This window comes from Pinus tabuliformis, chromosome J (genome assembly GCF_031772625.1).
Source record: "Pinus tabuliformis cultivar Carrire ecotype Pingquan chromosome J, CPIR1, whole genome shotgun sequence".
NCBI classification, from domain to species: Eukaryota; Viridiplantae; Streptophyta; class Pinopsida; order Pinales; family Pinaceae; genus Pinus; species Pinus tabuliformis.
In genome coordinates this window covers 820,877,616-820,888,593 of record NC_142295.1, presented here as the reverse complement: position 1 = coordinate 820,888,593, position 10,978 = coordinate 820,877,616, and positions in this window count along the sequence as shown.

Here is a 10,978-nt window from a genome sequence, read left to right as displayed (position 1 = left end):
TTAGAGGACACTGCCAAACTCTTATTTGAATGTGTATGGGTACATTTTGGGATCCTGCATACCATTATATTAGATCGGGATAGCAAGTTCCTGAGCACATTCTGGTCAAGCTTCTAGACACTGTTGGACACCAAGATCACCATGTCGACTACCTTCCATTCTCGGACTGATGGCCAAATGAAAGTCATCAATAGGATGATAGTGCACATACACCACATGTACAACTCCAAGAATACTTGAACCTAGGCTGAGAATTTTCCATATGTGCAACACAATTATAATAGAGCTCTCCGTTGCAGTCCCTTTCAACTTGGTCTAGAATCTCAACCATTGTGTCTGATTGATGTTGTCATGCGTCACGCAAATATACAGACATAATCCACACATGTATTGCCTGAGGTTGATAAAGAGACTCGATTTATTGAACGCATCCAACACATCAACCAACAAGTTCACAACATCCTAGAGAAGTCAAATTCCAAGTACAAGCAGTGACATGATCAACATCGGGTGCCACACAAGTTTTAGGTGGGTGACAAAGTTTGCTTGCATTTGCAGAAAGAATGCCTTTTGGAAGCTTAGACCACTCCGATATGGTCCTACACCATTACCAAGGCTATGGGAGACAATCATTTTTGGCTCAGCATTCCCCCATTCTTTGGCATGCACCGAGTGTTCAATGTGGACCACCTTCATCCATACTTCCCACTATTACTGGACACGTGAGACATTGCAGAACAACTCACACCAACAAAGTTAAACCCAGACTACATGGAACAAGCCACAACTAATCGGATTATGGACACACAAGTGAAGAACACTCATTAGCAGAAGATCCAACTGTATGGGGTTGTCAAAGATGGCCAACTCTTGGACCAAGGCAAGTGGCTCAATAGGGCCCAGGTTCAACAGAAATTTCCTCACCTCATGGAGGCTCTGCATGCAATGGGGACCATTTCTTCCTAAGTGGGGAGGAATGGTCCAGGTGGATATTGGTGGTGACTCACTTAGACATCGAGTTGGTTTCACTTGTTTCTTTGTTTATTTCAACATTTACTATTTTTAGTAGTTTTTCAGGTCATGAACTTCCGAAGCAGTTTTGAGCCCTTGAACAACGTTTTTTTGAGGTCTGTTGCAGGCCTGTAACTAGATGCAAGGGCCTACAACAAATATTGTAGTGCTCGGAGAGACATTTCCAACAAGGTATCGTACGCACCAAACGGAGATAATATGACCAAGTTATGGCCATGGGAAGTTGGCTGCCAAACTAACCCCAACGGGGCCCATAAACTATTGGTGTTACATCTCCTGGAGATAGGGCTTTCTCATGTTTTTCAATAATAAATAGGCCCCTGAGCCTCATTGTAACACAGTTAAGAGGCATGTAGCTACCACATCTCTTCTCATAGATAAGTTACCATTGCTTGAGCTAGTCTTGTTTCCATTTTGTTTGTAAGCATATTTCACTATTTGATATTAATGAAATGAAGTGTTATTTCTGATGCATATCTATATTTATGGTTATATCTGCAATTTGTTGCATTCTTATTTAAGTTCATATCAACTATGATGTTAAGTCATTATAGAAGATACAGTTATCAAAACCTTGTGAATATCAACAAGAAAATAGTGAGTAAATCAATCTTAAACCACACTGTTTCCATCTGGTCTACCATACTTATTACAAGCATTGACAATAGTATCAAGTTACTGCATATCAAAGTCAATGTTTTTGGCCTTAGTTTACAAAATCATATGATTTTTATCCAAATGCCATATATCAAGGAGATCATTTTAATTGTTACTATAAGGTGTACCAATATATCACATGTACTAGAAATCTATGTCACATGTACTAGAAATAAAACTTACTTTCACATGCATGTGAGTGGGATATATGAATCATCCATGAGGGTGATATTCTTATCATACCATAGTCTCAATTTTCCATGAAACAATATATATTATACATACCTTGTGATATTCATATACCTTCAACCATGTGTAGCACGTGTTTGCCATTGGAAATTGTAGCACCTTAGATGCTTTGTCAACTTGCATATCTACTCTAACTTCCTTTTTTATCCCTGCACAGGCTTTTTAGATGATCCTCAAGAAGGATTTTCTTATTACATCTTCAGTAGGAAGTTAGTAAGGTTGCCAATGTCTATATTTATAGGCTAGAAATATTATTATGAGCTTGAAAACAATTGTAAGGTTGCCAATTTATGTAGTTGGAGTAAAAAAGGGTTCATATTTGACACCCTTGTCACCCCTGTTGTCCTATATAGTTGTGAAGTATGGAGTTGTAGCATATCCAGAGATTCATGGAGAAATATTGAGATGATTCAAAAGCAATTCATAACCTACAATCTCAAGATCAAGGGAAATACCCCCTATCCTATCCTTTTGATTCAAGTTGGCCTCTACCCTATTGAAAGTAGGGCTATGTTTAAGTATCTAATGTATAAGAAGAAGCCTTACAACATGGAATTGAAGAGGCTTCCTAAAATTTCTTCTAACTTTAGTCAAATGCCCCACCTTCACCTCAACCGTGGGTGACATAAGGATGCCACACATCCTTGAGAACCAAAATTATCTTTCCGTTTTGACTAGCTCGAAGAGAAATATGAACATTGCTAAGATTAGAACTAATTCTCATGGGCTTCGAAGTGAAACTGGGAAGTGGTTTACTCCCAAGAGTCCCTGGGATGATAAGATTTTAATAAGAGGATGATAGAATTTGTCATATTTTCAATACTAAGAGGGTGGATGATGAAAATCACATTCTTTTAGATTTTCTGGCCCTTACTCACATCCGCTCTCATTTCCCTAACATTTTTCACTCTTCCAATCTTCTTGACTTGTTAAGTTAGCCCAACTATAGTGATGTTGGTGTGGTTCTTTCCGTTCTTTTTGAGCATAAAAATAAGATTCTAAAGAATTACAATTAGATTCTTCTTCTTCTTCTTAAGGTTTGGTAAAACACATTGGTCTTAGTGGATGTTAATCATCATCATCATCATCATCAATATTCAAATACTCAAATATTCATCTAGGAAAGTGTTGTAGTGGCTACAACCACCCTCGAAATGTTTTTCTTAGCTTCATTTTGGAGCCTCCCTACTAACCTTTCACAGCAACATGTCTTGCTTCATCAAGTACACAAGCTTCAGTGATTTTCTTGCAGAATGACAACCTCTCCATCAAATCTCGTTGCATTCCCATCACAGGTTGATTATTCAAACTTGATCTAGTTGCAGGTTGAGCAGCTCCCTCCAGAAATTGCGTAATTCTGGAGGGAAACTAGCCTTCCCTCCAGAAATTGCCCAATTATGTCTAGCAACCCACTGGGCTCCAGAATTGCACAAATCTGCCAGTCAAGCTTCACAGAGAAAATTGCATAATTCCTCCCAGAAGGGCTACTTAGCCCAAGAATTGTGCAATCCTCAGCAGCACTCAACTGCTCTACCCAAAAATTGCGCAAATCTTTTAGGTAGTCAGCCCAGCTCCCTCCCAAAAATGTACATTTTTTCCTCCCAGATGATCATATTGTTGCATGTGCAGTTGAGTTGACCGGTTCCACCCGGGACCAAGAAAACTTTACTTGCATGCATGGGCCACTTTTTCTTGGAATAGAAAAAGCAACATGCAGAAAGCATCCCTAGATTTTAGGGAGATATTTTTAGCAGTTGGAGGTTACATGCAAAGATCATTTTAGAATCTTCCTTCTAAGTGTCCCTTTTTCCTAGATTTGTGGCATGCACGTCATGAGCTTCAAACTTATTTATTTGACACTTCAGAGCTCATTTCTTCACATCTATCTTGGAGCTCTCACATCCCATAACACATCCAAGACTCTTCGACACATCCATCTCAGCTATTCAAGTGGTCTTAACTTGTCTTTTGCAGCATTTCTATCACTTTTTGTGTTTTCGCTTGTGTGAGTGTTGTTTGATTGATTTTTGTAAACGCTTGTTGTCATGTACATGCATACTAGCCTATACTAGCACCATTTCAATTTTCATTAGCATCTCACTCCTATCGCATGCATGAAACTATTTTTCATGAACAGTCATCGATTCGACGACTCGCTTCAACCACATGCATGTTGTTCCGTTTTATTAATATCTCATTCACTATTTGCATGCACGATCATTTACTCCTACTTACACTCATTATCGTCATGCATTCACAATCACATTAGCTTTCAGTTGCCCGTCGACAGGTCTGGGCAGCCTTGCGTAATCGTGAGAAGGAAGGCTTTGTCTTCCTCTCAAGAAATGTGCATTTCTGCCCAGGAGCTATCCTCTAGTCCTGCATTGTGCAATTCTGAGGGACAGTGACTACTGGCCCAGAAAATTGTGCAATGCCGTCACTGGACCTTCAATCACCACCAGCTGAAATTGCGCATTACGCAATTCCAGCAGCCAGCAGGCCAGCCTGGATTGTGCATTGCGCAAATACAGCAGTGAGCCAACCTCCCTATATAGCCCAGACTTCCTTTTGTGCATTTCTGGTAGCCAGTCAGCCAGCCTCCCAGAAGAAATTGCAGAATATTTGCATCCCCAGGTATGTTGCATGTCACTCCTCAAGTTTTCTTTAGTTTTTGCTCACAGATTTCTTGCCATGCATGTCACTTTGTCTCTAGATCTAGCGGGTGTTCATCTACCTCTTAGCAGTTCAAGATCAATGGCCTCCAAGACAGCAAGATCAAAAGACACTGACAGAAGTGCAACTGGAGAAGCAACTGACTGAGTGTCTACAAGTCTACCAATCTATGAAGATACCAAATTGATTGTAGACAAGGACATCACACTGAAATGGCAAGAGGTCAATGATGCATTTGCAGGCACTTTTGCGGAAGACCTCGAAGCCCACCAAGTATATGAGAACATTCACAAGTCCGGCTTGTACTGGATTGCATGCAGATACCCCGTGTTTCCATGTGCGGGCATGATACATTGGATCATCTCACACACCGATCCCGAGACAATGACTTTGAGCAGTGTCAGCGGAATGGAGATTTCTACCTTCAGGGCACAAGATTATGATGAGATGTATTAGATGTCGAAGCCCGTGATCATCATGGAGACTCCCTTCAGCATACCCAGCAGTAATGCCAACTCCAGAGACATTTTAAAGAACTAGGTAAAGGAGTCGGCTAAATTCAGGATAACACCCAACTAGATCTACAAGACAAAGATACTGCAGAAGGCGTATCAATGCTTGGTCATCTTTTCATGTCGACTATATGGCCAAAAAGGCACGGAAACCTTCCCATAGAGTTGGGTGATCGCGTTGGACCAACTACCAGAGAAGAAAAAGCATGCAACTGGTCTGACATTTTGGCTCATCAGCTGAAGGAATACGTAACAAGGGCTCGATGTATGCAAGAAGAGATCTACATGTCTGCCTACATCTTGGATGCAATCTGTGCCTGACAGGAGTTCCCGGGTTTGAAGTGGGCATGGACACTGGTGGAGACTGCCATGAACCCTTATTGTAAAATGTTGTCCAAGTGCAGCTTCATAGGAGTTATCACACGACTGTCTGATCATTTTGTCACCCCAGTTTACAAGATGATATTCAAACAAGATCCACCCTACATGTCGAAGGAAACAATGGAGGAACTGATAGACATAGTTGATTAATATGCCTCACCGTTCGACACCTTCATGCAAATGTACAACGTCCAGCGGCCTCTGCATATTCTACCAAAGTTTGCCTTAGACATACTCGTCATGCAGGAAGTAGCATATCACATCTCGATAGGATTGACAGCTAGGCTGCAGCGAAAGAAGAAGGCACCTTGGCCCGCTCTTCAGCTATGCATTGGGTTATACGAGATTCATGGTTTCAAGCATGGAGATGTCAAAGAAGAACGGATGAATAAGTATCCATTCAACCTCCAAACTTACAATCCGTATGACTCACATTGTCTTGTGAAAGATCACTACGCAAGAGTATAGTTCAACTAGATCCACGGGGCATGTCAATGGGCAGAGCAGGACCCGTGGAGATATTTTTACAACTCCTCTAGACTCAATGAACTGAATCCATATGACTCACATTGTCTTGTGAAATATCACTGCGCAAGAGTATAGTTCAACTAGATCCACAGGGCATGTCATTGGGTAGAGGAGGACCCGTGGAGATATTTTTACAACTCCTCTAGACTCAATGAACTAGTCAGCTTCGTTGTGGAATGGTTAGCGAAGCAACGTGAAGCACCATCCCGAAGAGCACTAGAAGCAGCAGCAGTAGCAGAGGTGAACATACCAGCGCGCGACAAGGGCAAGAGGAATATTGCCGACCGCATGGAGGAAGAGGAAAGCTATAAGTTCCGATAAGATCCACTTGTGGGGAAAGCAGTTATGGCTATAGAGGCAAAGAGGCAACAATGCAACAAAAGAAACGTGCAAAGGAAGAGAGGGAAATAGAGAATAGAGGAAATAGAGAAGGAGTTACATGAGCTGAAGGAGCAATTCCGGAAGGAACAAGAGCTACGGAGACAGGAGAAGGAAGCACAACAAGAATAGGTAAAATAGTGGGCACAATTTGTGCAGATGGATGAAACAGCGTCTGTACGGGTAGTGGACTCATTGGAACAGATGGCATCAGGCAAATAGGGTGAACCATCGCAGGATGCAGGACTTCACTCAGGAGATGGAGTGAGCACTTGAACAAATTGATACGGATATGGAGCGACAGGAGTTAGAGAAAGACATCGACCTCATGCCTCACCACCAAGAGGTCGACCCACCAGCTTCGTCGCATCTAGAAGATGAGCAAGTCCCAAGCTACCAAGGAGACACTGAGATCCTTGGAGATTAGCTGGAAGGAGAAATGCACAACATCGCATTCAACGAGTCTCAACATAGAGTTGTGCAATCTCACAGAGTGTCAGCTCCGGAAGATCATACATATCCTGCGCAATTTGAGGAATGAGTGATCATGTCTGACATGCACAAACATCCAACAGCATTGGCCAATGCTACGAGAGCATATGCGGAAGCCACTAGCTCGAGTGTTCGCTTTCTGATAGCTGAGAACAAGCTAATGATGAAGTAGCTATAGATGGCCAAGCAGGGAGGAGAATTAGTTATAGCATCCGCCTAAGTAGAATTGAAGAAGGCAATACTGGATGAAGTATTGTCCCTTGACACAGTCATGTGGTCATTGTATTCCAAGTTTGGTACCGTGCATAAGGTAGTGGTTTGTCTCAACAGATGGCAGCAGCGATGTGTTAGAAGAGCATGTATCTTGTCAAGCATGCATGCTTCTATTGATTACATGCAAACATGGACGATGAGATACAAGGGAGCCCCGCTTCACATGCCTAAGATGATGAAGCCTAGAGCGGTCGAGCTGAGGGCATGCATCCGAAGTTAGATCCACAACTATGAAGAGCTCTCGCACCTCATCACTAGTCTACAGGCTTCCCATGGATGTGTATTCAAGAGTATGGATGTTGTTGTGGACACACATGCCATCCCATCTATTGGGACTCTCACCTAGGCAAAGAAAAAGGCACAGGTTCAACTAAAGCTTGACTCGTAATTTGACGAGTTGATGCACATAGCCACCAACCCAGACTTGTCGATCAGTGCAAACACTATACCCAAGTAGGTTGATGGTCTGGCCGCGCTGAAGACAATGATGCACATGCTATCAGATGAGTTGGGCAAAGGAACCAGAGTAGTGTACCCAGAGGCTATGGAGGCAAGAGTTAGGTTCGAGAAATATGTCACCTTGGAGTATACAGACACTCACGGACTATCAATCCTGGGATCACTTCGCTATTGTCGACCACCGTGAGGATGTCAAACAATTGGTCTTCCAACAATTGTCCAAGTCATAGTGATGTCTGCATGGCTTTCTCAAGCCATTTTGTCTCACATGGGTACATGTGCATTGTAATGTAACGCCTTGTCAAGTGTAAGTTCAAGTGTTGATAGTTGGATGTAACACTCACAGAGTAGATGAACTGTCATAAAGGGGAATGTCAAGGGTCACCCCACCCTTTGCTATAAATAGACCCTCATAACTCATTGTAAAGGCTTTTGGTCAGCCAAGCTTTGATAAGAGTATCTTAGAGAAATCTTGGACAATATTGTAATGCACCTTGGCTTCTTCACTCTGCAGAGCTATTATATCTCTTTGGAGGAGCAAGCGGTTGTGGGTGTAACGTCTCATTATGGGAACTAGTGGTTGGACATGGATGTATTGTATGATTGGAACTTACACTTCTTAATATAATAGAGCCAGCACATTTCATGCATATGTTGTATTATATTCCAGCTATCTTGTTTACCCTAAATGATATATGTGTTTGTTTGCTTACGCATGCATGTATGAACTATTTTGTATAAGAATGTATGAATCTTTCTGAAATGTATTGTTGGTTTAACCATCACTTTGGATTGCTTGCTAACTTGCTTTCCAGCTTGTGATGCATCTTTGCTCGTGTGTTCCCTTCCAAGCCGCGTACTATTACAGGTTTCCAAGGGGCACACTCATCCCACTCTTCCCGTGTTAGAACCTCTCATTCACCTTCCTCGACTTACTGTAGTTGTCAACCCTTGCTACCAACAGGGACATCTTATTTGCCTCTGTGCGAAATCGCGGTCAAGGCATTACTGTACGACCCATTGCTGGGACTCCTACACCAAACCATCTGAGGTCTACTTGGTACTTCTTACCGGGAGATCCCCTGACATGTTAGTGGGTCCAGCACCATCAATAGAAAGATAAGACACGGTCAAAACAATACATCTAAACAAGAGTACTTCATTAAGAAGGAACATAAATCTTGAAGATATTTATCTTTAACGAAAGGTGATCAACTCTTCCTTCGACCATCCTTGAAGAATCATTATTATCTATCATCCACATATTGATGTCTACTCCAATATTTTCGATTGTATTTATGAGCAACTAGGCCCAACAAAGAGTAGCCCATTTAGGGTTTCACTAAATTTTCAAGGGACTATCCAGCGACACAAACCAAACAATATCCAAGGGATAAGCCCAATAGAGAAATCAAATCTAGGTTAGGGTTTCCAATCCTACAGACAATGGTCAACATTAACAATCAATTGTAAACAAAACTGTAGGTCATATTCACACAGATCTAGTGACCATGCATGTGGTTGAAGCTTTGCAGCTTCACAGAGCACCCTATCAAGTGTGCGGCTACAACTGAAAATTTTGAGTTCCAACCCTGCGGCCATATGAAAAATGATTTTCTTCACATGTGCAAGCTCAGACCCTACAATTTCAGATTTCCACAAACCAATTTGAAATTGATCTTCATACATATTAGTGTAGATCATATCCAGGGGCTTCTTTCATGAATACTTCAGGGGATTCTCTTAAACCCTATGCTCATGTTATCTATCAAACATTAACTCCTCTTAGCAACGGTGCCTAGGGTTTTCTTCAACCCCTAGCATTCTTTACGTCTCAAATATCTTCACTTCTTCACCATAGGTTTCTTAAAGGGGGTGATCTAATTGACTTTTCTTCTAGCCAAAATCTAATACCATGTCGATTTTACTTAGGGCTGTATTGATCTATGCTTTGATAATTGTATTTACTAACCTTTCATCATTTACATATTGCATTCACCCCATCACAACTTAACATCAATACTAATTATATCGAAATAACAACATCATCAACAATGTAGCAGAACAATAAAAGGACCAATGGAAGAAAAACATGCACACAAAGAGACACTGGAATTTGGTCAGTGCCCAGGGAAAAACCCCACAAGGGGAAAAACCCACAATCAATTCTTCTTCTTCTATTAGATTTTATGAGATACACTCATATAAAAATGCATCAGCAATAAGGCATTGATTCCCACTCATAATTAGGGTTACAGTTGACAAGGGTTCTATATATGATGGAGCTAAATCTAAATGCCAATACCAATATTATTTTCCCTGGCCATTGTCGTTTTGTGATGTCTTATATGCCAATGCCATTACAGTTAATTGAGATGTCAATGATGCCATTTACAGTTCTGCAACATATATGATATCATACAACTCTGCAACATATATAAATATGATACTATACAACGCTTAGACACAATATATAACGGCCCTGAAGAGTCTCAGACATGAAAGAGACCTCGGTCATTACTGTCATGCCAAAAGTGAAAAGAGATGCTATAAATATATATATGGAGTGATAACGATGCCATACAGAGTATCGATGTCAGAGCTGGAGCGTGTAGCATCTTGTAGTGGAATATATATGGAATTGATGGCTGACATAACTATGACAATGTCAACGCAAAGAATTGTACATAAGGATGTTGTATATAATGGTGTTTTGATGCCAACAATATCGCTCAGAACCACAACATATAAATTGTATGTTGATGCCATATCCATCTTAGAGGAGTGTAGCCTATAAAATAGTAGGTCGAAGTCATACACATTGCACAGGATCAATACATTGCATATAGCTGAGAGATCATAGAGCCAAGGCCAATCATTGCAGAGGATACATAGTAACGAACCCATACATAGTATAGGATACATATATCAAGTGATATAACGCTGAGAATGCCAACTTACAATCACAGTAATTCCAATATGAAATATGCTGAACTGAGACCATCGAGACTATATGAAATACTATAATGCCAATCAAGATTGTAATAATAATACGGTGCGAGGACTATAATGCGATGCCATGCGAACACTTTAATGCGATGACAAGACAATATTACCAAGAGAAATAGCCAATTCAGATCGATGACAATTCAGAGCGAGAATCAATGAACCAATGTTCAACGAACCATCAGAAAAATATGTGCCACTAACGACAGAAATAATAAGTAAAGACCTCAAAGAATTTTATGCCATTATTTGTTATGCTTGATCAAAAAGACCTTTATTTATACAATATGGTGAAGGCCCATTACTTGCGAAACCAGCCTTTGGATTGGCGGGAAACT